Raw genomic sequence first — 23,638 nt, 5'->3', positions numbered from 1 at the left:
GATAAATAACTTCCACCACGTACGCCTCATGTCTACGATTTTCTGAGACAGGTGTCTAAAAAAAGGATGACAGCAATTAGCTGTCGAAAAGAACGTCTCTAACACCACAGTTTCAAGGGCAGAAAATCTATTAGGCAAATATGTTAGTTGTAGAAACAATTATGTATGCAAGTGGAACATTCTCTCTTTCCCCCCCCCTCTTGCATTTTTACAATTAGCATGATTGTTCTAGATTTCAAGATAGGATTATCTGAAACAATTACAGTCTAATCTATAGGTTTGTTTTAATAGTAATTACTGATATAAATCAGCACTCGCAACTTAGCTGTACTTGGGAGCAGAACACATTTTACAAACAAAACGAAATAATCCAGCTGGGAAGCCAGGGATGAAAATTTAAGTTTTGAAGCGTTTGATACACACGGCTTTATTCTTTTTATAAAAGAAGTATCTGCCCAGTTTTTCTCTATGATATACATGTAAACCAATTAAAGCATAAATTTTTGTATAAAAAAAATTGAAAACCATCTTATGAAAAAAAAAAAAGTTTACAAAATGGGCTAATCATTTTCGTCAGCCAGATCCAACCTGTGTAAAGTCAGCTGGTTATCGTTGATATAAACATGTTTATGGGTGAACGGTTACGTTGAAGATAAATACGTTTAACAGATAAACGCATGTTTAAATGATAGTTTTTAATAAGGGTGAATCGCTACAAAGGCATTACCGAATGTCGACTGCTACAGTCCTTTCTTGTCCATGACGGATTTTTTTGTTTTTACAATAGGAAACAATACGAGAGCGCAAAAGGACCATAATCCTGTGCACGTGCGTGAGGAAGCGGATTACTGAACTTCGCCTCTCTTGCGCTAACGCTATTTGTGTCACCTGCATAGTGCTTTCGGAAGAATGATGTAGCACGTACCCTCTGATCGGCAGAGACCTGCGCTCAAAGAATCGTCCAACGAAGTGACGAATTTTTCAAAATGGAGGTGTTAGCTGATATCATACGAAGATGGCAGGATTTTTTTTCTTCGTCAGAATTCCAGTTTACCGTCTTACAAATCGCACACATACTATCTATATAAGAGACCGCGGGAAGAAAGGTTAGTTATCCTGTTCTGTTCACAACGCTGGAGAAGAATTTTTCTAAAACTTATCAGAATTTTATATATTATTATTATTATTATTAAAAAAATATATTATTATTATTATTATACCACACATTAGCAACGTATGTGGAGAGTTTCTGATACACGATCCGCTCCATGATTTGGTTGATTATAGACAACGTGGCGATGGGTCTGTAATTACTTATGTTGCTTTTTCCCTGTTTGTGTATGGGTGTGATCAGTGCAGTCTTCAGTGTTTCAGGTATGTGTCCCGTTTCGAAGATTTTATTTAACAGTTTTTGTATAAAAGTTATTATATAAAAGTATTTTTAAAAATTTTAATTGAAATCCAATGTAGAAAATGTAGCACTTTGTGCAGAATTCTGTAAAATTATAAGTTGCAATGTCACTCAAGATGTTTATTGTATGTGTAAATATTTTAGCAAATCAATAAAAAAATATTATCATATCAAAAAAAAGAAATAAAATAAAAAATAAAATTATTATTATTATTATACCACACATTAGCAAATTGCGGCTCGCAGGGCCGCCTGCAGCTTCTCGGTGCCTTCGACAGTTAGTATGAAGTTAAATATTCTGCTTATTATAAAATAACCATAATTGCATGAAGACACTGTCTGCAATCTTTTTATCACGCTTGGAGCCAAAATCTGTCATGTGATCTATGCAATTGACTATTTCCACCCGCGTCTCTATTTTACCTACTACTCCATTATGTGTGAAAACGCTGAATCAAGTAATTTTACGATTTATATATTACCTCAATTGCTATTTTTAATTGATTTTTCCTATTGTTTTAATATTATTTTTTAGTTAATAATTCAAATTCTTTGTTATTCAAATTCAATAAATTATTGAATTTTAAAAATTAATATATCACACATAGCTAAACTGCGGCTGGCAACTACCTCAGCAAAAACTGACTGCCGCTCTTTAGTCTAAGATTCTTGTATGTGGCTCGTAGTCATGAAATTTGGCCACCGCTGCTATACAATATCCATACAGTATATATATATAATGTGTGTGTGTGTGTGTGTATATATATATATATATATATATATATAATGTGTGTGTGTGTGTGTGTGTATATATATATATATATATATATATAATGTGTGTGTGTGTGTGTGTATATATATATATATATATATATATAATGTGTGTGTGTGTGTGTGTATATATATATATATATATATATATAATGTGTGTGTGTGTGTGTGTATATATATATATATATATATATAAAATGTGTGTGTGTGTGTGTGTGTATATATATATATATATATATATATATATAACGTGTGTGTATATGTGTGTGTATATATATATATATATATATATATATACACACGTTAATAAGTCACACACCACACTACCATCTACGATATTAGAGTCTCATAGACGACAGCACAAAAATTTCAGTCGACTACTCCTAAAATTTAGCCTTAAAAAGGCGACCTTGTTTTTTTAGGGACAACGGTAGAAGTTCTAGAGAGAGAACTGCAACTCAGGGCACGACGCTCAGAAAAGAACACGAAGCATAATAAGGAATCTATACAATTAATACAGATACTAAAATACTTTGTCACTCCATAGCACAACTGCAAAGATGAGCCCCTCGACTGGAAAAAAGACCTTCGATTTTCGTTATGGCACGAGGCAGATTTATATATTGCCTTCTTCAACTGAAGATGAGTTATCTGGTCACATGCGGTGTTTTTCCTCCACGAAACTCGGGTTCTTCCTTCCTCAAAACAAGCAAACCGACCAGAGAACACACGCCATTAACAGATAAAATACTTTTGAAGAGGAGATTAGTGTAGCGCGGAGTGATCACACGAGATAGATTAGTATACGAGGGTGGTCTGAAAAGTTCTCAGCCTAACAATGAAGAAAGGAATTTATAATTTCAAAATTATTTTTATTTTTCAACATAATCTCCCTTAACACGTTCATTGCCTATCGCGCGATGCGAGTTCTCACCAAACGGCCGATCACGCGTTATCGCGTGGACATCGTTAACTAAATAAAAAAATAAAAAAAAGTTGGCCACCACACGAAATTCCAATTTTTAGCTTGGCAATGAACGATATCACGCGATGCGAGTTCTCACCAAACGGCCGATCACGCGTTATTCCGTGGACGTCGTTAACTAAATAAAAAAATAAAAAAAATTTGGCCACCACACGAAATTCCAATTTTCAGCTTGGCAATGAAAGTGTTAAGACTAATACATTTATTCCAGCGATGCTCCAGTGCCATTATCCAGTCCCTGTAGTGGTTCTCAGTAAGATCTACAAAATAACCCTCTACAGCTGCAATCACCTCTTGATTTGAAGAAAAACACTGACCAGCGAGGAAGAGTTTTTTAGTTTTGGGAAAAAGATAGAAGTCAGAGGGAGCGAAATCTGGAGAATAATTTGGATGTTCCAACAATTCATAGTGCAGATCCCTTAATTTTCCCATTACCAGAATGGGAAAATTTCCCATTTCTTTTGTGGGCAGGTGCATTGTCCTGATGAAAAATGATTTTTTTCTTCTGTAAACTGGGTCTTTTCTCACGAATTTTTTCGTCTAGTCTGGTGAAGAGATCGGAATAATATCCCCCGGTTATTGTTTTACACTTTTCAAGATAATTAATAAACAAAATGCCTTTATCATCCCAAAACGCTGATGCCATAACCTTTCCGCTGATGGAACTGACTCTGTCTTCTTTGGCGCTGAACAACCGGCTTCAATCCACTGTTTTGACAGCTGTTTGGATTCTGGTGTGTAATGGTGAATCCAAATCTCATCCATTGAAAATATTGACGCACAAAATCAGTTTTATTCTTGTTAAAACACTTCAAGCACTGTTCAGAGATTTTCACGCGAGTGCGTTTTTGATCTGCTGCGAGCAATCGCGGCACCCATCTTGCGCAAAGCTTTTTCATATGCAATTCTTCATGCAAAATATATCCTACACGTTCTTTTGAAATGGCTATAGTCTCAACAATTTCACGCACTTTGACTCGCAGGTCATCCAATACCATATAGTGCACTTGATCAATGATTTCTGGTGGTGCTACACTTTTTTGGACGTCCTTCGCGTGGATCATCTTCAAGGCTGGTACGGCCACGTTTAAACTCGGTAGTCCATTTCTTAATTGTCGAAAACGAAGGAGAAGAGTGCTCATAAACTTTTATGAACTTCGAATGAATTTATTTTTGCGTTAAACCTTCTTTTACAAAGAATTTTATAACCGCACGATACTCAATTTTATCCATTTCAAGGGATACAGACAACACTTTTGCTTTAGGCAGCTATACTATAAAACAAGCTACCTAATAGAATGACTTGCAATTTCACATGGATGCTTATGACAGATGTACCAACTTAGATAAAAAAAAAAATCTTGCCGATAGTGTTGCCATCTATGGTCGAGGCCGAGAACGTTTCAGACCACCCTTGTAATGTATAAAATACTCTAAAATACACACCGTATTTTATAGTTGGGAGTAAAAAATATAGATGAATATGAAATTTCTGGAAGCAATTCCTGTTCATTTTTAATAACATTTTGCAAAAACTTACTTTACAGCTATCAGAATATAGTAAGTATGATGCGCTATTAATTAATCATAACGGCAAGTAAAAATTATAAATAATAGGATTGAAAAAATAAAAAAAGAAGAAAGAAAGAAAGAAAGAAAATTGCAAAGGTCTTAAATGCCAAAAATGGATGCATCTTCAGTTAATATCTATTCTAAATTACGCTCTTGCAGAGAAAGCTGTATTTTTATTTTTTTTTTTAAATTTAACTTATGAAAAGTGGTGAACACCAGAGACCCAATGCCTCTAGGTACCAGAGGTGCTGGCTAACCACTTTCCTGGAATTCTATGGGAATGCAATCGATTGTTTCTTCCAGCAGGACAATGTGGCATTCCATGCTGCGTGTGCAACACAAAGGTGGTTCGTAGAGGTTGGCATTAACCTTTGCACCTTGTCCAGCCCAGAGTCCCGATTTGAACAACACTGAAATTATGTGAGATATTCTAGAGCGTTGCATACGCCTGGGTAAGCCACCAGCCATCAACCACTATCAATGTTGGAGCGTTTGAAGGTCGAATGGCAACGCATCCCACCAGAACAGTGTCAGCAACTTGTAGACAGTCTTCTACGACTTGTTGCAGTGTTCATTGCTGCAAAGAGTGGCCCAACATGCTATTAACTCCATCCATCATTTATCTCTTGCCAGACAAGTACTGTCCACATATTTTAAGCACTATATTGCCAAAACTTCCATCAATTGCATGAACACTTCTAGGAATTTTTCCCGGATCCTGAATTAGTCGTTCTTTGGCATATACAAGTAGGGTTTTCTTCTGGAAACTTGGGTTTTTATTTCCACAGCCTCAAGAAAAAAAAAATCATCAACTCACTATTTCAGATAATCATATATAGTGTTAGGATTTGGGATCTTGAAATGGCAGCAGTTGTTTGTCATACTCTCCTCCCTGGAAACCTATAAAAATCACTAATAGCCATATGTGTTAACAATTTTGAGGCTAAGAGTGAACACTGGCCGAAAACCAATCTTCAAAATCTTGGTTAGTGCTAGATAGCCTCGCGTTCTTCCTTGGGCGAATAAAACGTACGAGGGTGATCTGAAAAGTTCTCGGCCTAACAGTGAAGAAACAATTTTATAATTTCAAAATTATTTTTATTTTTCAACATAATCTCCCTTAAGCCTAATACATTTCTTCCAGCGATGGTCCAGCTCCATTATCCCGTCCCTGTACTGGTTCTCAGTAAGATCTGCAAAATACCATTCTACAGCTGCAATCACCTTTTGATCCGAAGAAAAACGCTGACCAGCAAGGAAGAGTTTGTTTTGGGAAGAGATAGAAGTCAGAGGGAGCCAAATTTGCGGAACAGGGTGGATGTTCCAACAATTCATGGTGCAGATCCCTTAATTTTCCCATTGCAAAAACACTTTTGTGGGCAGATGCATTGTCCTGGTGAAAGATGATTTTTTTCTTTTCCGGGTCTTTTCTCACAAATTTTTTCGTCTAGTCTGGTGAAAAGATCGGAATACCATTCCACGGTTATTGTTTTACTCTTTTCAAGATAATTAATAAAGTAAACGCCTTTAGCATCCCAAAATACCGATACAGGCAACACTTTTGGTTCAAACAGCTGTATAAAACAAACTACTTGAAAGAATGACTTGCAATTTCACATGGATGCTTATGACAGATGTACCTACTTAGAAAAAAAAAAAAATGCCGATAGGCCGAAAACGTTTCAGACCACCCTCGTATTAGACGATATATGTAGAAAGTTTTTCATCTTGGGTATAAAGATACCAAGAAATTTTATATACTTGGTTTTAATCCCTTTTGCGCGTGAAATATATTCACGTCTGAATTACTTGTACAGTATATAAAGGCTAATGACTTCATATCATATCACTTTCCTTAGCATGCATCCCATAATGCAAAACACACCACCTTTCAGGCGTATATAATACAATGCATAATGGGAAGGGCCAATACCCAGACCGATTTTGACCTTTACTGAGGTTTCTTCAGTGGGAGCCAGACTCGGGAGAGATATCAAGGTTTATCCTTATAAGGACTGGCTTAAAGGGGCGAAGCAAGAATGCTTTTCATCTTCCCTGTTATCTGTAGAGGACAGTGTAGGGATAAGGTGTTATTGAGCAATTAAAGCTCTGATCATGGCAGGAGGGTAACAGCAATAGCCGAGCCTCAGTTAGAGCTTCACTGGCTACAGCATTGCCATCCATTACCCTCCAAAGGTATTGGATTGAATGAATCAGTCACCGCATCTCACGGTCGATTGATTCTCCTACCCGATATCAAGGTTGAAGTAATGCAGAAATCATATATATCTCATATACAAGTAGACAAAAGGTGCTTGACCTTCTTAATAAAAATCTCTGGATGAGAGAAAGATGTAGAAAGTTTTTAACCTTGGGTGTAATATACGTTAAAGATACCAAGAAATTTTATATACTTGGTTTTAATCCTTTTCCCAAGTAAGCAAAACAAAGTTTTAAACGCCTGAAAGGAGGTGTGCTTTGCATTATAGGATACATACGAAGGCAAGTGATATGAAGTCATTAGCCTCTACATACAAGGAACTCAGACGTGAATATATTTCACGCGCAAAACTTTGTTTTGCTTACTTGGGAAAAGGATTAAAACCAAGTACTATATATAAAATTTCTTGGTATCTTTAACATACTGTATATATATAACATAAATAATATATATATATATATATATATATATATATATATATATATATATATATATATATATATATATATATATATATATATATATTATTTACGTTTATTAAACATAAACTGATATGTTTATTAAGCACTGTCTGACGAGATGGATAGCTGCAGCGATCATGCTGCCAACACTGTCTGAGAATTCGTATAGTTTCTGGTTGAGCATCGAACTAAGACTTTTTCTAGGAATCAGTTACTCACAATAGCAAGCGACCATCTACAGGTAATCTATGTTGCATCTATTTTCTTTGACTTTCATTCTGGTTAAATCACGTTGTAATTACAGCAACAGTAACGAAGGCTACGAGGCCAGTATATTATTCTCTTATTTAAGCGTGTTATCTTGTCTATTTGGAGGGAAGAAAATTCGAGTCCCTTGCACCTCCCTGTGAGATAACTCCCCGTTCACCTGAAAAGGCTTTCATAAAAGCTGCTAAAGTCCGACGGAATTTAAACATCTTTCCTACAGATGGACAAATGCTTACCCTTCCTCGTGAAAGGGGAAGCATACACTTTCTTGCTAAGCAGTCTCTATATATCGAAGTATCTTGTCAATTATATGCATACTATTCAGATTATACAGGAGTCGAGTTATATTTATTGATTTAGGAAACATTGATAATGAGCAATATGTTAAAAAGGGATTTATTTATTTCATTATTTTTTGGAATCCCAATATTTAACAAATCCAGACTCAGGCTTAGCTCACAGGGAAAGTATAAAATAAAATCAGCGGTGTCTTTTTTTTTTTTTTTTTTTTTTTTTTTTGATTTATAAAGGCCTTTTCCTGCAATCCAAATGCGGGAAAATCTTGGCCACAGTTTTTTATATAATATTTCTCTCTAAAATCTAAATTCAAAGACACTGTTGTTCATTGTTATTATTATTTGTTATGATTTTTTATTTTAATAACTATATAAGCACACATGTGTATGAAGATGAGTACGGTTTTTTTTCTAGTTCTACTCAAATAGGTGAGAGATGAATTTCATCCGCCGGTGTGGGGTCACTTATTGGAGGCCTGAAGCAGTTTGAAAATGTTCCACAGGGTTTCCGTACTATGTGAAAAAATTAATAAAAAAAATACCAAAAGTTATAAAAATGAATCAAAATAGAATAAAAAAAAACCATAGCTCACTCATGGTACTAATGTGCTTACTATAGGCTTCCATTAAGTGAGGGGAATTACATAAAAAAAATAAATAATCTTAATATTTACAGGAAGTTATTTGTATTACTGTCATTCTTTCCAGTATAATCTATTTCATGAATCAGCATCTGACTTGTTTATTCTTATTCTTAAGAAACGGTTCATAACCTGTTGTTCATATTTTGACCATTATTATTATTTGATTAGTCATCCTAAGTATGTAACCATGATGACTCTGGTGATTCCATGGAAATAATAATAAACGCATGCATGGGAAGACGACTCTTTGCCATTGTATACGAGTATTTGAAAGTTATTTAGATTTGAAGCATTTCTTTTCAGCAAATCGTGTTTTCGACATAGGTTTTTAATTTTTCCTATGCAATTCCCCGAAAGCCCAACAGATACGGATATCCTAAAGTTGTATTTCAAGGTCACGGAATAAATCTTTGCCTTAGGTTGTGCTCCTCCCTGTGCCAGCAGTCAACTAAGCCGTAGGCAATACAATGAAACGTGCTGGCCTCCACCTGGCTCATCGACGTTATATATCTTCCGGAGGGAACAACCCTGACAGCAGCTTCGCCAAGATATTAACATCGTGTAGGAATCCCCCTGTTGCTTATTATGTCTGTAGAATACACGAAAAGGTAGAATTAACCCATTGCTACCGGGAGGTTATGTTAGCTTGCTATGATGATCTGCATTTGCTCAAACAGAGGTTTCGACAAGCGCTGATTTTCTTTAAGGGGCAACGACCAATCAGTAACTGTACGGTCCCCTGCAGTCCAACGAGGAAAGAAGCAAGCTCCAATGAAGAACTTAAAGGAGACTTTGGGTGTGGAAGCAGTGTTGTTGTTATGCTAAGTAACGTCCAGGTTGTGTTGCTCCGGACACAAGTGGAAAGTCGAACACAAGAAACTGGCACCAGAAGGTAAGTAGCAAACACTTTTTTGGATCAACGAGTGAAAATTCACTGTTATAACATATGTATATATATATTAACCCTCTCCCAAATACCGCCTACACATTCATATATTTATTTATTTATTTTTCCGTATACAGTCTGCATGTGGGAACACGTGTTCAACGCCCCCAAAATGAACTAAATTCGCTAAACAGTGTTAATATGTAAATACTAAATCATGTTGTCTTACAGATTTTATAGAAGTCGTTTTTATTGCATAGTTTGACAAGGTCACTTCTTAAAAGAATTTTATTTTATTTTATTTTGGAAATGACATGATTTAATGCTGATAAAGGAATATCAAGGACATTTAAAGTGAAGTCAATGCCCATTTTCTGCAAGACTTTTTTTTTCTTGTTTTCTCTCAATATAATTATAATTATTTAAATGTACTATTCACTAAAATTATTATTATTATTATTATTATTATTATTATTATTATTATTATTATTATTGTGATATGACACGACCGCAGAGTCAAAGGATTCATGGCTGGAGGGCATTCTACCACACAACCCACCATAAAACTAAATTGCATATATTTATATTGATAATAAATATTATAATAAATGAAAATTTTGATGTTAACTTACAACTATACAATATTTAAAAGAAAGCTTACGGGTTCTTATATCGCTGCTCATATTTAATCATAATTTTTGTATTTCGATGAGATACCGAATTGCCATTACAGTAGTATATACATAATAAGGGATAGCCCCCGCCCTTCTTCTCTCACCAAAAAAAAAAAAAAAGTGGAGAGCAGAAATTTATGACTCAGGTTTTTCTATTTTCATATAATTCACTTGGGATCGCTTAAGGGTAAAAGCAACATTACTGGAAGGAGATCTCCACGTAGGTCTTTTAAGGAACGTGTAGAACCAACCCAGTCATATGACAATGTCCAATCCCTATCTTTTCGTGGTGCACCCTGATAGTACCCGAATCACGAATGAGAATAGGCTGCAATTTGAGATTTAGCCGACCAAACTCTATTATTTCGATTGTATACAACGACTGGTTTTCAAATGTGCTCCGTGTTTGAGTATTTGACTAGAATTGCGCATATACCGAAGTATAATATTACTTCTATAGTGAGGGTGCTGTATAATTCAGAAGGCATGTCAGAAAGTCAAATATCAGATGATTGGAGTAGTGCTCTCAAAATCTACAAAAAATAAATAAAATAATAAAATAAAATAAATAACTAAAATAAAACTTAAGTGTGTGAGAATTACAAAAGAATTTCCTACTGAGTGTTGCCTGTATGATTTGTACAGCCAGAGCCGGCGCTAGGGTCTTTGTCGCCCGCATGCAATGTCTATCTAAGCGCCCCCTGTAACGATCTGGGCGTGTGTGGTTCTTTTAATAATAAAAATGTAAATTATTTGAAATTTCTTAAATAAATTTTGACAGAACAACCACACGTTGGTTCGCTAAATGTAATGAACCGGGGATGTTGACTAGGCAGGATAATCGTTAAAAATCCGAATATTCAAAAAATTCTCAAAAGTTAAAGCAAATTCTGATAAAGCCACTTTACTTTAATCGGTGAATATAATGATACAGGGATTATAGCCTTCTCACCGACCTGAATTGCTAACAAAATTAAAATGAATTTTAATTAAAGTTAAAATTTATTTGAACTAAAGTTTAAAAAATTCTTGCATTTTACCAGTTACTAAATTCTTAGTAACTTGTAAAATTTTTTAATAATTTTTATAAGTGGAACTATCTTTTAGGAAAATAAAAGAAACTCAAGATTGATGAGAAAATAAGAAAAAAAATTCAGAAATAATTAGAACATTTAATATCAGTATTCAAAAAATAACATCTTTACAGAATAACAGAAAATAAATTACATTACATAAATATACTTGAAATTTTTTTAAATTAAAATTTTAAGATTTTTGATTTCATATTTATAAAATTAGAAATAATGGTCTTAACGTCTAATTCCGCACATATATCATTTTCAATAGCTATTAACGCCAAACTAACAAGCCTTTTTTTGTGACATACTTGTTCTTAAGTAGGTTTTAAATTAAAACCTACCTTTTAATCAATTTCAACTTGGAAAAGGAACGTTCACCGCTCGCTACACTAACAGGTAAGGTTAATAGTATTCTTAAAGCAATTGAGAAGTTAGGGAAAGATAAATTATTGGACACAATAAAATTAAGAATATCGAAAGGGTTTTGAATATTTAAATTATCCTTCCGAAAAATATCCCGGAAAGCACATAACTCGTCATATAGTTCTATTGCATTTACGTCTTTACTGTCGCCGTCCTTCAAGAGAATCTCTAAATCGTCACAATTTTTTCGTAAATCTTCGTTATTAATTTGTAGTAATCTATACAAGAAATTGAAATTATCATAATATGTGTTTAGTTGTTGAAAACGTTCTATTAATGAACACATTGCAACGTCTAGAAGTGTATAAAACACATTCACTCTAAATTTATCTTCTGGCGATTGTGGCGTTTCGTCATGAAGCTCGTAGTCTAATTGTCATGTCTTCTTTCGTCGTCGGACTTCCGTACCAGTTTTAAATTCTTGTTCTCCATCCACCTCTTCACTCAGTTGATTTTGCCGCTTTAGAACTTCTTTAAAATTTGTATCCGATCGATACTCTTGTAAGAATATTTTAAGTTTTCGATAGATTCTAAAGCAAGTGTAATGTTCATATTTTTGTCTTGAAGCATTTTACTCACAGGGTTTATTTTGTTAAGTAAATCATGCCCAGTTATAAGAGAGCAAATAAATTTGTAGTCCTTTATTTTAGAACATGTTTGTGCTTCATGCTGAGTTTCTTTATTAAAATTTTCATTATTTAAAATTTCAAAAAGTGCATCGTAAATTTCTCGTAACTGATATCATAGAAGGCGAATTGCATTAATTTTACTTTCCCATCGCGTATCTGATGGCTGTTTCAATGTTAATTTTTTTACGAACTTTAAAAGGATTGCCCAACGTTTGTAAGAGAATGAAAAGAAAGTGTATATTTCCTGAATAATTTCAAAGAAACTAATTGTATCTGCATTCACTTTGGCTGCATCGTTAATGATTAAATTTAGAGTATGAGCAGCACATGGCACGTAAAAAGCTCGAGGATTTTTGTTCAAAAGCAAATTGTGGAGCCCATATTTTTTCCCTTTCATATTTGCCCCATTGTCATACCCTTGACCTCGCATGTCTTCAATGGGAATGTTCCATTTTTCCAGTTGTTCCATTATTGTTGCACATAAACCACGTCCAGTGGAATCTGATATATCTGCAAAACCTAAAAAAGTTTTCCCTGATCTTGACAATTCCATTGTCACAGGAAACAAAGCGAATAATAATGGTCATTTGTTCTGTTTTACTTACATCAGGTGTGCAGTCTAAAATTATGGAATAATATTTAGATTTTAGAATTGATAATAAAATTGTATCCCTGATTGCGTTACTTAAAGTTTCCAATATAATATTTCATTTTGACTGTCTTTACTCAAATAGTGTACTCTATTGTTTCCTTGTAGGGCCCTTTCAACATGATTTTCCATAACGGGATCAAACTTCGCAAACAGTTCGACTAATTTTAAAAAATTGCCGTTATTCCTTTCATATAATTTATCAAATGATCCGCGAAAAGCTAAATTTTGGCTACCAAGGAATTTTATAACTTCAATCAAGCATTCTAAAACACTCATCCAATGTTTCTTTTCCATTGAGTCTCTCAATCAATAGTAGTTTTGTTTTTTAAATTTTTATCAACTTCCTTCCATTTTAAGAAATTTTTCATGTGAGTTAAACTAGTCTCATGTATATGCAAAGTCGTACTTACATTTCTCCAATCGTTATAACATTCTACAAGACTACTTGATTCGGTAGGTGCGAAAGGTTTGCAACAAAAACAAAAAAACAGAATTTAAAGTTTCGGAATAAATGAGCCATGTTCTTGGCAGGAGGTCACCGTTTTCCATTTTTCTATTATAATACGTGTCGCCAAATTTACGACCATGTGTATCTCTGGGATATATTATATTTTTCTTTTAAACAGGCCCCATTTCAATTAAAACAACTCGTAATTTTTCATCAATATTTCCCCATTCACCTGGATCTTCTAAATTTACAGAGACTAACAATGTGTTAGTTTCGTGGTCAACTACAACTAAATCTTCTCCTAACTGTTTTTCACTTAAATCCTGCGTCTTGTTATCTTGTTGAATAGTTGCAATAGTACTTTCATGCAAACTGGATGATGTGCACGGTTCTTCAACTCTGATTTCTGATGTATCGAGTTGGTTACAATCTGCATCAGAATATTTTAATATTTTAACAAATTTATTAAGAGCCCCAGTTTGTTTCTTAACATCTGCTTCTTTCGTAGCATGACGCTTACGATTTTATGCACTGGATAACTTTTTTTTAATTTTTGATTCCATTTCTATTTTATACCGACAAGAAATTATTACACAACACGACACAGAGACAAAATAATAGTCCGTACTGAGCTACTGTCAGTAGCCTACTGAGATGCGTACCATATGACTGGTTGTTAACTAGCAACAAATGTTTTGTACGAAAATTCGTTTCTGCACATAAAAACTGTTCACCATTTCACTTTAGATAGACTGCAGTGGACACAACATTCTGCAGGCAAGCATTTAGCCTGCTCTCACTGCAAAATTGTAAATGGCTGGCTGATCAGAGAGGCAGCAATATACACTTTTATAAAATTTTTATTTGGTGTATCCGACCTTATTTATTTTAATATTGATCATTCTAAGAATTTTTTGTTTTCATGATAAAAATTTTGTTTCTTAAAAATGAACTTATGAACGGTGCCCCGGCGGCGGCGTTCCCTTCGTAGCGGCGCCCGTATGCTCTGCATGCCCGCTTCCGTCGGCCCTGTGTACAGCCATACTCGACCAGAGGTTAAGAAAGATTGTGGAGGAGACACAGGGAGAAGAACAAGATGGATTTACACCAAACAGGAACAGCTTTTCACTTTAAGACGAACAGTTGAGAAATCATGGAAATATAACAAGAATCGATATTGTACATTAAAGATCTCTAAATCTGGAAAAGGCATATGAGAAAGTTACACGAGTAAAGCTGTTCAAAAGGACAATTGTATAGTGTAAACGGGACATTATATGGACAGTCGATATTTAAGTTGAAAATAAGCAATTAGAATTGAAGTAGGTACATGAACACGGTTTAATGTAAAATCAGGTGTAAGACAAAGATGCGCACACTCATCCATATCGATCACATATGAAGGAAAGCAGTATTAAACCGGATATCAAAATCTACTATGTTAATCACATATCTTTACTTTATGCTAATGATGTTATCCTGTTATTAAATCGAATAAAAATCTACAGCTTCATTAACTAAATTGAATAACTGCTATAACAAATTAACAAATTTAGCATGAAAATCAGCATAAAAAAGAAAGGACTATGGAAAGCTAGTGAATGGAAAACATCAGCTGCATCCCGAATGAAGAACTTATACAACAAGTAAATTGTTTCAGCTATTTAATCACATTTTTAGCGAAGTTTGCAAATTAAACATGGAAAGAAAGACAACGGAAAAGAGAAGCTGGTAATGTGGGATAAAGTGAATGAATTTATATGCAATAAGAGAGGAATTAGCCAAAAATTAAACTAACAGTATACAAAGGCAATGTTCAAGCCAATTTTAACTTATGGATCTGAGAGCCGGGTTAGAAATGAAACAGATCAGAGACTAGAAACAACCTACATGAGCGGTATGAGAAAAATCAGGGGAAGTGAACAGATGACTCAATAGCAGAATCATATTAAAAATGAAGCTATTAGAAAGGACCTTGGCATTATTAACAAACAAGAATGCATGAAAAAAACTAATGGCTGGTAGTATGATTACTTCTGCAGAATGTGAAAGGAAGGGTTAGCAAAACAGGTAAATGATGGCAGGTAAAAAACTCAGAGGAAGATTAATATCTAGGTGGATCGATGCAGTTAAAAGTACTTTAGAAGACCTGTATCAATCCACTTAGTTCTTGACCTTCATCGGACAATATTGCAGTCCTGACAGATAACTAATTTGAAGGAAAATTGTTTATAGGAATTCCATTGTTAGTAATGTAATCTTTTCATGGAGTACTATCATATTATTCTGTGCACTCTTGAAGATATCAGGAATTTAAGATGATGGTGATGATATTTTTCTACTGCTTATTATTCATGACGTCATACTAATCGCCTAGGGAGGCGAGAAACTTTGCACTGAATTATTGTGGCATGGACATAAGATAATGGTAAAATAACTAGTTAGAAAATGATAAATCCATATACATGAAAATGAAGCTTACCTTAGCATAAGGGGGAGATGGGAAAACACGAAGCTGTGAGGTTTTGGTGGTTGCAAGACTGATGACATTATTCGGAGGGCCCCTTGGAGGCGGATAAGTTTTCTCACGCACTTTCGATTATTTTGCTAAAAAATGTTCTAATTTAAATAAGAAATCGACACTTGTCGACCAACTTCAGCAAAGATCTTAAAAACGAAAATTATCTTCTGCGGAGCAGTTATTAGATTGTGTGATTTGGAAAATATTTTTAACTCGCACACGTGCGATTTAGACTAAAACTGAGACGGATTCACCAACTTTTGTAACGATTCGACCTTCTAACCAAAGGTAGCGATGTCTGCTTACAGACAAAACGAATGTAACAGGTACGTAAACATTTTGTAAACGCGCTTAAACATTGAAAACCAAACAACAACAACAACAAAAAAAAAAAAAGTGAGTGGAGTTAGCTGTTAACTGGTCTTCAATATATTTCTTGTTTCACTTGACTTAATGTCCAAGAGGAGGTTAAACATCTCCGCTCTTATTTCTTCTTTTTTCTCCCTTGCTTCCGTATTTGTTTTTCTTCATCGCAGTTCGCCGTTCTTTAAAAATTAAAAGGAAATGTATTAAGGGTCAATTCTTGGCATTCTTAATTCTGGCGCTAGCTCTGACACGTCGCCTCCTTTTTTCTTTTTTTTTTTGAGTCTGTTTATTTCACTGATTAAAGCGCATTCATTTTATATCAACATATTCCTCCGAATCTTGATATTCTGTTTTGATTTTATTTTGCTTTTACCTTCAATTCTAATACTTAACTTTTTTTTAAAGGCACCAAAACTTGTCGACCAACTTCTAGTCAAGTTTAGTCGTTTTGACTAAACTTGACTAGTGCTTCTCACTGTCCTTTAGTAATCGCAAGCATTACTTGATTCCAACTCTCTTTTGCTTCCGCAAATGCTGTTATGTCTGAATAAGTCTAATTTTCATAGTATTTATTTCGTTTTAATTTTATCTAAATCGGTTCTTACACCAAATATGAGTTTGGTTTTATCACGAAACAAAATATCGGTAGGAAACCAACGTCAAATTTAAAGTAAATGATTACAATTCCCCTAGAATCTTCTATTGTGATTCCTTTTCAGAAAACAGAATAGTACGCCAAACTTTCGTTGAACTTTTAAGTTCATTCTTCAGCTTTTCTATTTCTAGAAGTAAAGATGTGTATAATACCAATTCAACGTCTATCACCTGATGATGGGAATGCAGTCGTAAGATGTGTGATGAGGTACTTAAAGGTACTTAAATAATACAGAATCATATGTTAAAATTGATAATAAATAAGCTGCTTATTCCAGAAACAACCTTAAGGTCATTTGCTGTGATAATATATGACATCACTATAGAATGTCATGCTCATTATTATTATTATTATTATTATTATTATTATTATTATTATTACGTGTCACCTCTAAGAGCTCATCGAGGAAGAGCACTCTAATCTGTAACTCTTTGTCTCCACTACTGATCCACCTACTGCACAGAACGCCACCACAATCTGTACCTACACACAGCGCCATCTACTTCCGCCACCACTTTTAGTATTTTTGTCTGTAAATTGCGTGCGTTCTCATTGCCAATTTGTCTATAATCGGGATGAAAAAACCCGGGTTGCCGGAAGAAAAATCCCTGCTACCTCCGTATGCGATCGGCTAACTTACCTTCAACTTTAAAAAAAAAAAAAATCATATAAAGAGGTTTTGTAATGAATGTCTAAAATCACTTAACACCTTCAGTATGTTATTTTCGCGATCTCTATTGCTAGATCAAGTATAAACGCTAAATGCAAGATAAAACTCAAATAGTGGAACGTCTGGTCACCTCAATACCTGTATTTATCAATTGCGTTCGTTCTCATTGCCAATTTGTCTATAATCGGGATGAAAAAACCCGGGTTGCCGGAAGAAAAATTCCTGCTACCTCCGTATGCGATCGGCTAACTTACCTTCAACTTTAAAAAAAAAAAAAAATCATATAAAGAGGTTTTGTAATGAATGTCTAAAATCACTTAACACCTTCAGTATGTTATTTTCGCGATCTCTATTGCTAGATCAAGTATAAACGCTAAATGCAAGATAAAACTCAAATAGTGGAACGTCTGGTCACCTCAATACCTGTATTTATCAATTGCAAAGGCAATTTCGATTATTTTAAATTATTAGCGGAAGCAGGCTTAGGTAGTAATTTAAAGCTATGAGGTCACAGCCTTAAATTAAGGATATGTATTATGCTTCTAAACTGCGCTGTGTGCAGGCCATATGTGCAATGTGTGCGACGCACACAGGCGCCATAGTAAAGGCGCCAAAGAGGAGGAAATACTTTAAAAAAAAACGTTTTTTTTAAGTGATATTTTTATTGGAGGGGGCGGATAGGGGCGCCAACTAAAGTTTTGCACACAGGCGCCGGACACTACTGGCGCGCCCCTGGCCGTGTGTTCTCGCTGGTTTGTCTGTTTTGCAGGAAACAGAAGGGCTCAAGTTTCGAAGATGAATCCTTCCAGCTCGATAATGAGATTAGTTGGTTAACTCACCTGCAGCAGTACAGCCCTCATGAAAGTTCACGAATCCCTCACGGGATTCGAATCGAGTTTTTTTTTTTTTTCCCAAACCGAAGACCATTGTCTTTACCGACAGAGTCACGCATGTTCCACTTGTAAGGTGAAAACTTTTGATGGTTAAATAAAAATGATACTGAAGTCCATAATTTCTCGGCGAGCTTTATTTATTTATTTATTAAATTTACTTTTTATGATATTCCATAGCAGCAGCCCATTAATCAAAGGCATTTCTCTTCGACTTGCTTTACTGAGGTTCGTAAATCATCATAGTTACACTGCAACTATATAAGAAAATTAAAGTTGTACAATTTGAGGTGGCACTGGAATAGAACTCTTACTACCCCAAAAATTCGATTACTCATCTTAGAAACTTAATTTCATCCGGCTTAAAGATTTTAGGAGGGAAAAAATCATTTGAATATGAAAAGAAAGGAAGGTAATAAAGAACTATCTTGGAAAGACCAGGATTCGAATCATCTCTAAGACGCAAGAAAACTTCATAAGGTATCGCACGTTTTAAATGAAGGTGATTTACTGGTATCAGAGGATGAAAAAGAGGACACACACTGGCCATAGAACACTCATTTAATAGACAATATGCTGATCCTCATAATCTTGATCGCCTAAGGCTTATTTAAAGCCAAACCAAGCCTTGTCATTGTGCAACTTAAAAGACCCAAAGTCTTACGGTTTCCCTTATATTTACCTTTTATTAGTTTTCTGATTGATGGTTTCGCTGACGTACCAGTTACTTCACCCTGTATTCTCATTGGAGACCACGCTGAAAAAAATGCAGACTATCTCAGCTGCTCGTGAGTGTAACACAGATGTTGCTGACCATATCTTTGAAGCTGAGCAACACTAAGGCAACTCATAACGAAGACTTGTATTTTTGAGAGAAAAAAAATAATTTCCATATTTTATTTATCCAGTTTCTTCCTTATATAATCCTTTCCTTTCCTCTACAGTTCTTTAAAGTGTGAGCAATTAATACCTTAGCACAGTGATTTTCAACATTTTTCATAACACGGCGCACCTAGACTAATTATTAAAATTCTGTGGCACACTAAAAATATATTCTTTTAATTTTTTTGATGATCTGGCAAAAAAGTAGGCATAATTTTGATTGATTTGCACACACAAGAAGATGGAAGACCAGACACTAATAAATAAATGCGCAAATTACGATATTATTTCTTTCAATTAATTTGTTTTCATAAATCTTGCGGCACACCTGAAGACCTCTCGCGACACATTGGTGTGCCGCGAGAGGTCTTCAGGTGTGCCGATAACACCCATTTCCAGCTTTTAGTATGCGAGACTATTATTAAACAAAGTAAGCAATATACCTTGCATAGGGAAATCATGCGATATAATTGACTTCCACAAAGGCTTTGTTGCTGATACCCGACAAATGGGAGCAATTAAAGTTAAGAAAACTGCGGAATCACAACATTATGAAGGTTGTTTTCACGAAAGTGTGATATCAGCACGGATGCTAAAAGAGTGTCAACTGAACTAGCTGAGCATTTAGGGTGGTGCAAAGACTGATGTTTCTAACTATCAAATCTATCAGTATCTATCGAGCGGTAGTGAAGATTTTGGAAAACTTAGTAAGATCTCTTATATGGAAATGGGTTGACAGAGACTCTATACTTTGCAAAGAACAGTATATGTTTACTAAAGGAAGGTCATTTTTAAGCAACATGATACTATTTCATAATAATGTTACGGCTGAGTTAGACAAGGGAAATTGATATACAACGATACTTTTAGATTTTGCTAAGACGACTACATGGAAGGCCATCGCATAAGTTGGAGAACAAGGTATTGGATTATAAACTGTCAGCGTGAATAAGAAGATGGCTGACTGAGAGAATGTTCACAGTTCCAACCTGTTCAAATCATTCTACGAGTACTTGATGTCAATTACTTTCCGGATTACCCTGCATCAGCAACTAAACACACCGGACAAAAAGTTATGGAATGCAAACTTTATGGAGTTATATTACCACCTGCTTTAATTACAGCTTGAATTTTTTTTTTTGGGGGGGGTGCGGGGTGGGAAGGCATGCTCTCAATATGACTCATTATCACATACATATTATCCAGTTTATTCCACTCCATGCTTAAAAGATCCCCTAATTCCGCTAAATTTGTAGGGCGTTGATGTTTCTTCTTTACAGCCTTTTCTAACATGTCCAGATTTTTTCAATAAGATTCAGATCGGGTGAATTGGCTGGCCAATTGAGATGTGGAACGTCTTTTTCATGTTCTGCAAACCAATCCAGCACAATTCTACCTCAATGGACACGAGGGTCCGCTATGTGTCCTTCTTATTCCAAACACTGGACAAATGGCAACACTTCATTATTTAAAAGTGTCAGATAATCCATGGATTTCATGCGATTGGCCCAAATACATATTTTGGGGCTTGAAATACAGCCCCAAAATATGACACTGCCACCTCTTTTTTGCACAGCTCTTTGGACACATTCGGGGTTAAATGCTTCTCCAGCCTTCTCCACATTGAAATACAAAAATAGAAACAGAATTTGGATTCGTTGGACCACATTATTTGTCTCCATTGGTCAATGGTCCAGTCACGATACTGTTTTGCCCAAGCAAGGCACTTTTTGTTAACTTAGTCAACTTGGACAGTTGTTAACTTAGGACGTATCCAGGAAACACGGCTGAAAATGCCTAACCCATGCAGTTCTCTCCGTAGTGTTCCTTCTGAACTGGCTTACTGAGTTCAGCATTGTACAGTTGAAGCAGTTCTTGACGATTCTAGGAACGTTCAGCTGTTGCTAGTTGTCCCAAACGCCTGCAATCCTGATTTGTCATCACAAATCACAGAACTTCTACCACAGTTGCTCTGCCTACTGCAATAGCTTCCACACTTCTTTCGCTCCAAATGGACATTACTGACCGTGGATTTAGACACTCCAGCAACTTTGTCACCTCTTGAGGAATATCCATGTTCTCGGCCAAAAACAATGGTAACGGCAACGTCACCTTTACGAGACATGGCTGTACCTGTAAAAGAGAATACAGAATGCCACAGATGCATTAAACTCACATCAGACATCAGAATCATATTCCAGCAGTTTTCCTCTACCTATATGTACGACTCTTTACGTTCATCAACTTTAAAATTATGCACATATTTCAATCAGCATTCCATAATTTTTGCCCGGTGTGGTTAGCTGTATATCACTAGTGAATCCTTCCCAATATTATTAATGTAAAGATTTAATAACATTGGACCAAGAACTCGAACAGGTGAAAAATGTGAGCAAGTGAAAATGATTATCAGTTCAATGTAAGCAAATGTAAAGTTATACACTTTGCTGTAATGAGATATCCAAAGGCATATTATATTGGCAGGATTATAATAGAAGAAGGCGATCCGGCTAGATATCTTGGCCGTTTGTCATATAGGAAGCTGAAGTTCAAGAACCATATTAGTAAAGATTGTAAACAGAACTCGGGAAAATAATTGGAATACCCAAACGAACGATGACACATAAGGATAAGAAAGTCATTTTGCCTCTTTACAAGCTATTGATACGGTTTACAGAAAATTCGCCCCCCAGCACATTTCGCCCCTTGTAGATAATGAGTAGGTTACAAAAATGTAAATACAGTCAACCCTCAATAACTCGAATTTTCATTGAAGTCCCAGCCCCTTTAGTGGAGATTCAATGTTAAACTCTTTCGATTACTCGAATCGAACTTCCGATAACTAACTTTTCCGAACAAATTTTCAAAATTACATTCGTGTACCAATTGTCACGTAGCTTTTAAACTAATTTCTCCCCTTTTGTATGTCTTCAGGGTTCTCTTTCCATTGCGTGAAGCGGCTAAGGAATTATCAGTGCCCTTAACCATGTTGTTTAATCTGAGTCTCGGGTCTGGTTTAGTCCGAAGGTGTGGAAAGAGGGGAAAATAGTTTCACTGCATAAAGGAGGATCCAAGACTACTGTTGCAAATTACCGACCGATCAGCATATCAGGAGTCGTTGTCAAGGTCTTGGAGAAAATAGTCATGGGAAAAATACAGGAATGGATTGATGAAAATGAGATACTGTACAGGGGACAGCATGGGTTTGTGAAGGGTAGATCATGCCTCAGTAACTTGCTCAAGTTTTATAACAAGGTGATGGCTAAACTGGATAAGGGTAATGGGTTTACAGTGATACTGCTGGACCTCGCAAAGGCGTTTGACAGGATACCACATGGAATTCTAATCCGTAAACTACAGCATATGGGAATGAATATAGGGTTGGTGAGATGGATAGGTGGGTGGTTGATGGACAGATATCAAACAGTAGTTTATTCAGGAGTAGAGTCCAAAAGACGGCCTGTGACTAGTGGTGTGCCGCAGGGTTCTGTTCTGTTCTTGGACCACTGCTGTTTAATCTGTTCATTAACGATATAGGGAAGGATCTAAGTGGAACAGTTCATTTGTTCGCTGATGATGCAAAGTTGGGTAGGGCAATAGTGAATGCAGATGTCAAAATCATGCAGGATGACTTGGATAGATTGGAGTTCTGGGCTAAGGAGAATGGATGTCAATTTAATGTGACAAAATGTAAGGTTATGCATTTTGGGGTGAAAAGATTAGCAGCAGTATACCACATTGGTGGAACTGTACTTCAGGAGATTGATGAGGCCAGGGACTTGGGAGTGTTGGTGGATAGGGAGATGAAGTTTAGGGGGCACATTGCAAAAGTAGCCAAATCAGCTCATCAACTCACTTGGTTGTTGAAAAATACCTTGACAAGCGGAGACAAGCAAGTTATTGTACCTCTGTACCGAGCCTTGATAAGACCTCATCTCGACTACTGTGCCCAGATTTGGTCACCTCGGTTCCTTCTTGATGGGGAGGAGGTGGAGTGGATCCAGAGGCGAGTGACTAAGATGATAGCAGGCCTATGGAATGAACCATATGAGAACAGGTTGAAGATTTGTGGGTTGCAGAAACTAGTTGATAGGCAGAAAAGGGAAGATATGATTGAAACATTCAAATTGCTAAAAGGATTCTATAGGATTAATTCAGAGGATATTTTTGAGATCAGGACTGGTGGTGGGAGAACTAGGGGACACCTATGGAAGCTGGGCAAGAGTGTGGTTAGC

This window comes from Typopeltis vanoorti, chromosome 22 (genome assembly GCF_054136105.1).
Source record: "Typopeltis vanoorti isolate ZY-2024b chromosome 22, IOZ_Tvanoo_1.0, whole genome shotgun sequence".
NCBI classification, from domain to species: Eukaryota; Metazoa; Arthropoda; class Arachnida; order Uropygi; family Thelyphonidae; genus Typopeltis; species Typopeltis vanoorti.
Note: the sequence above shows the minus strand (reverse complement) of the source record.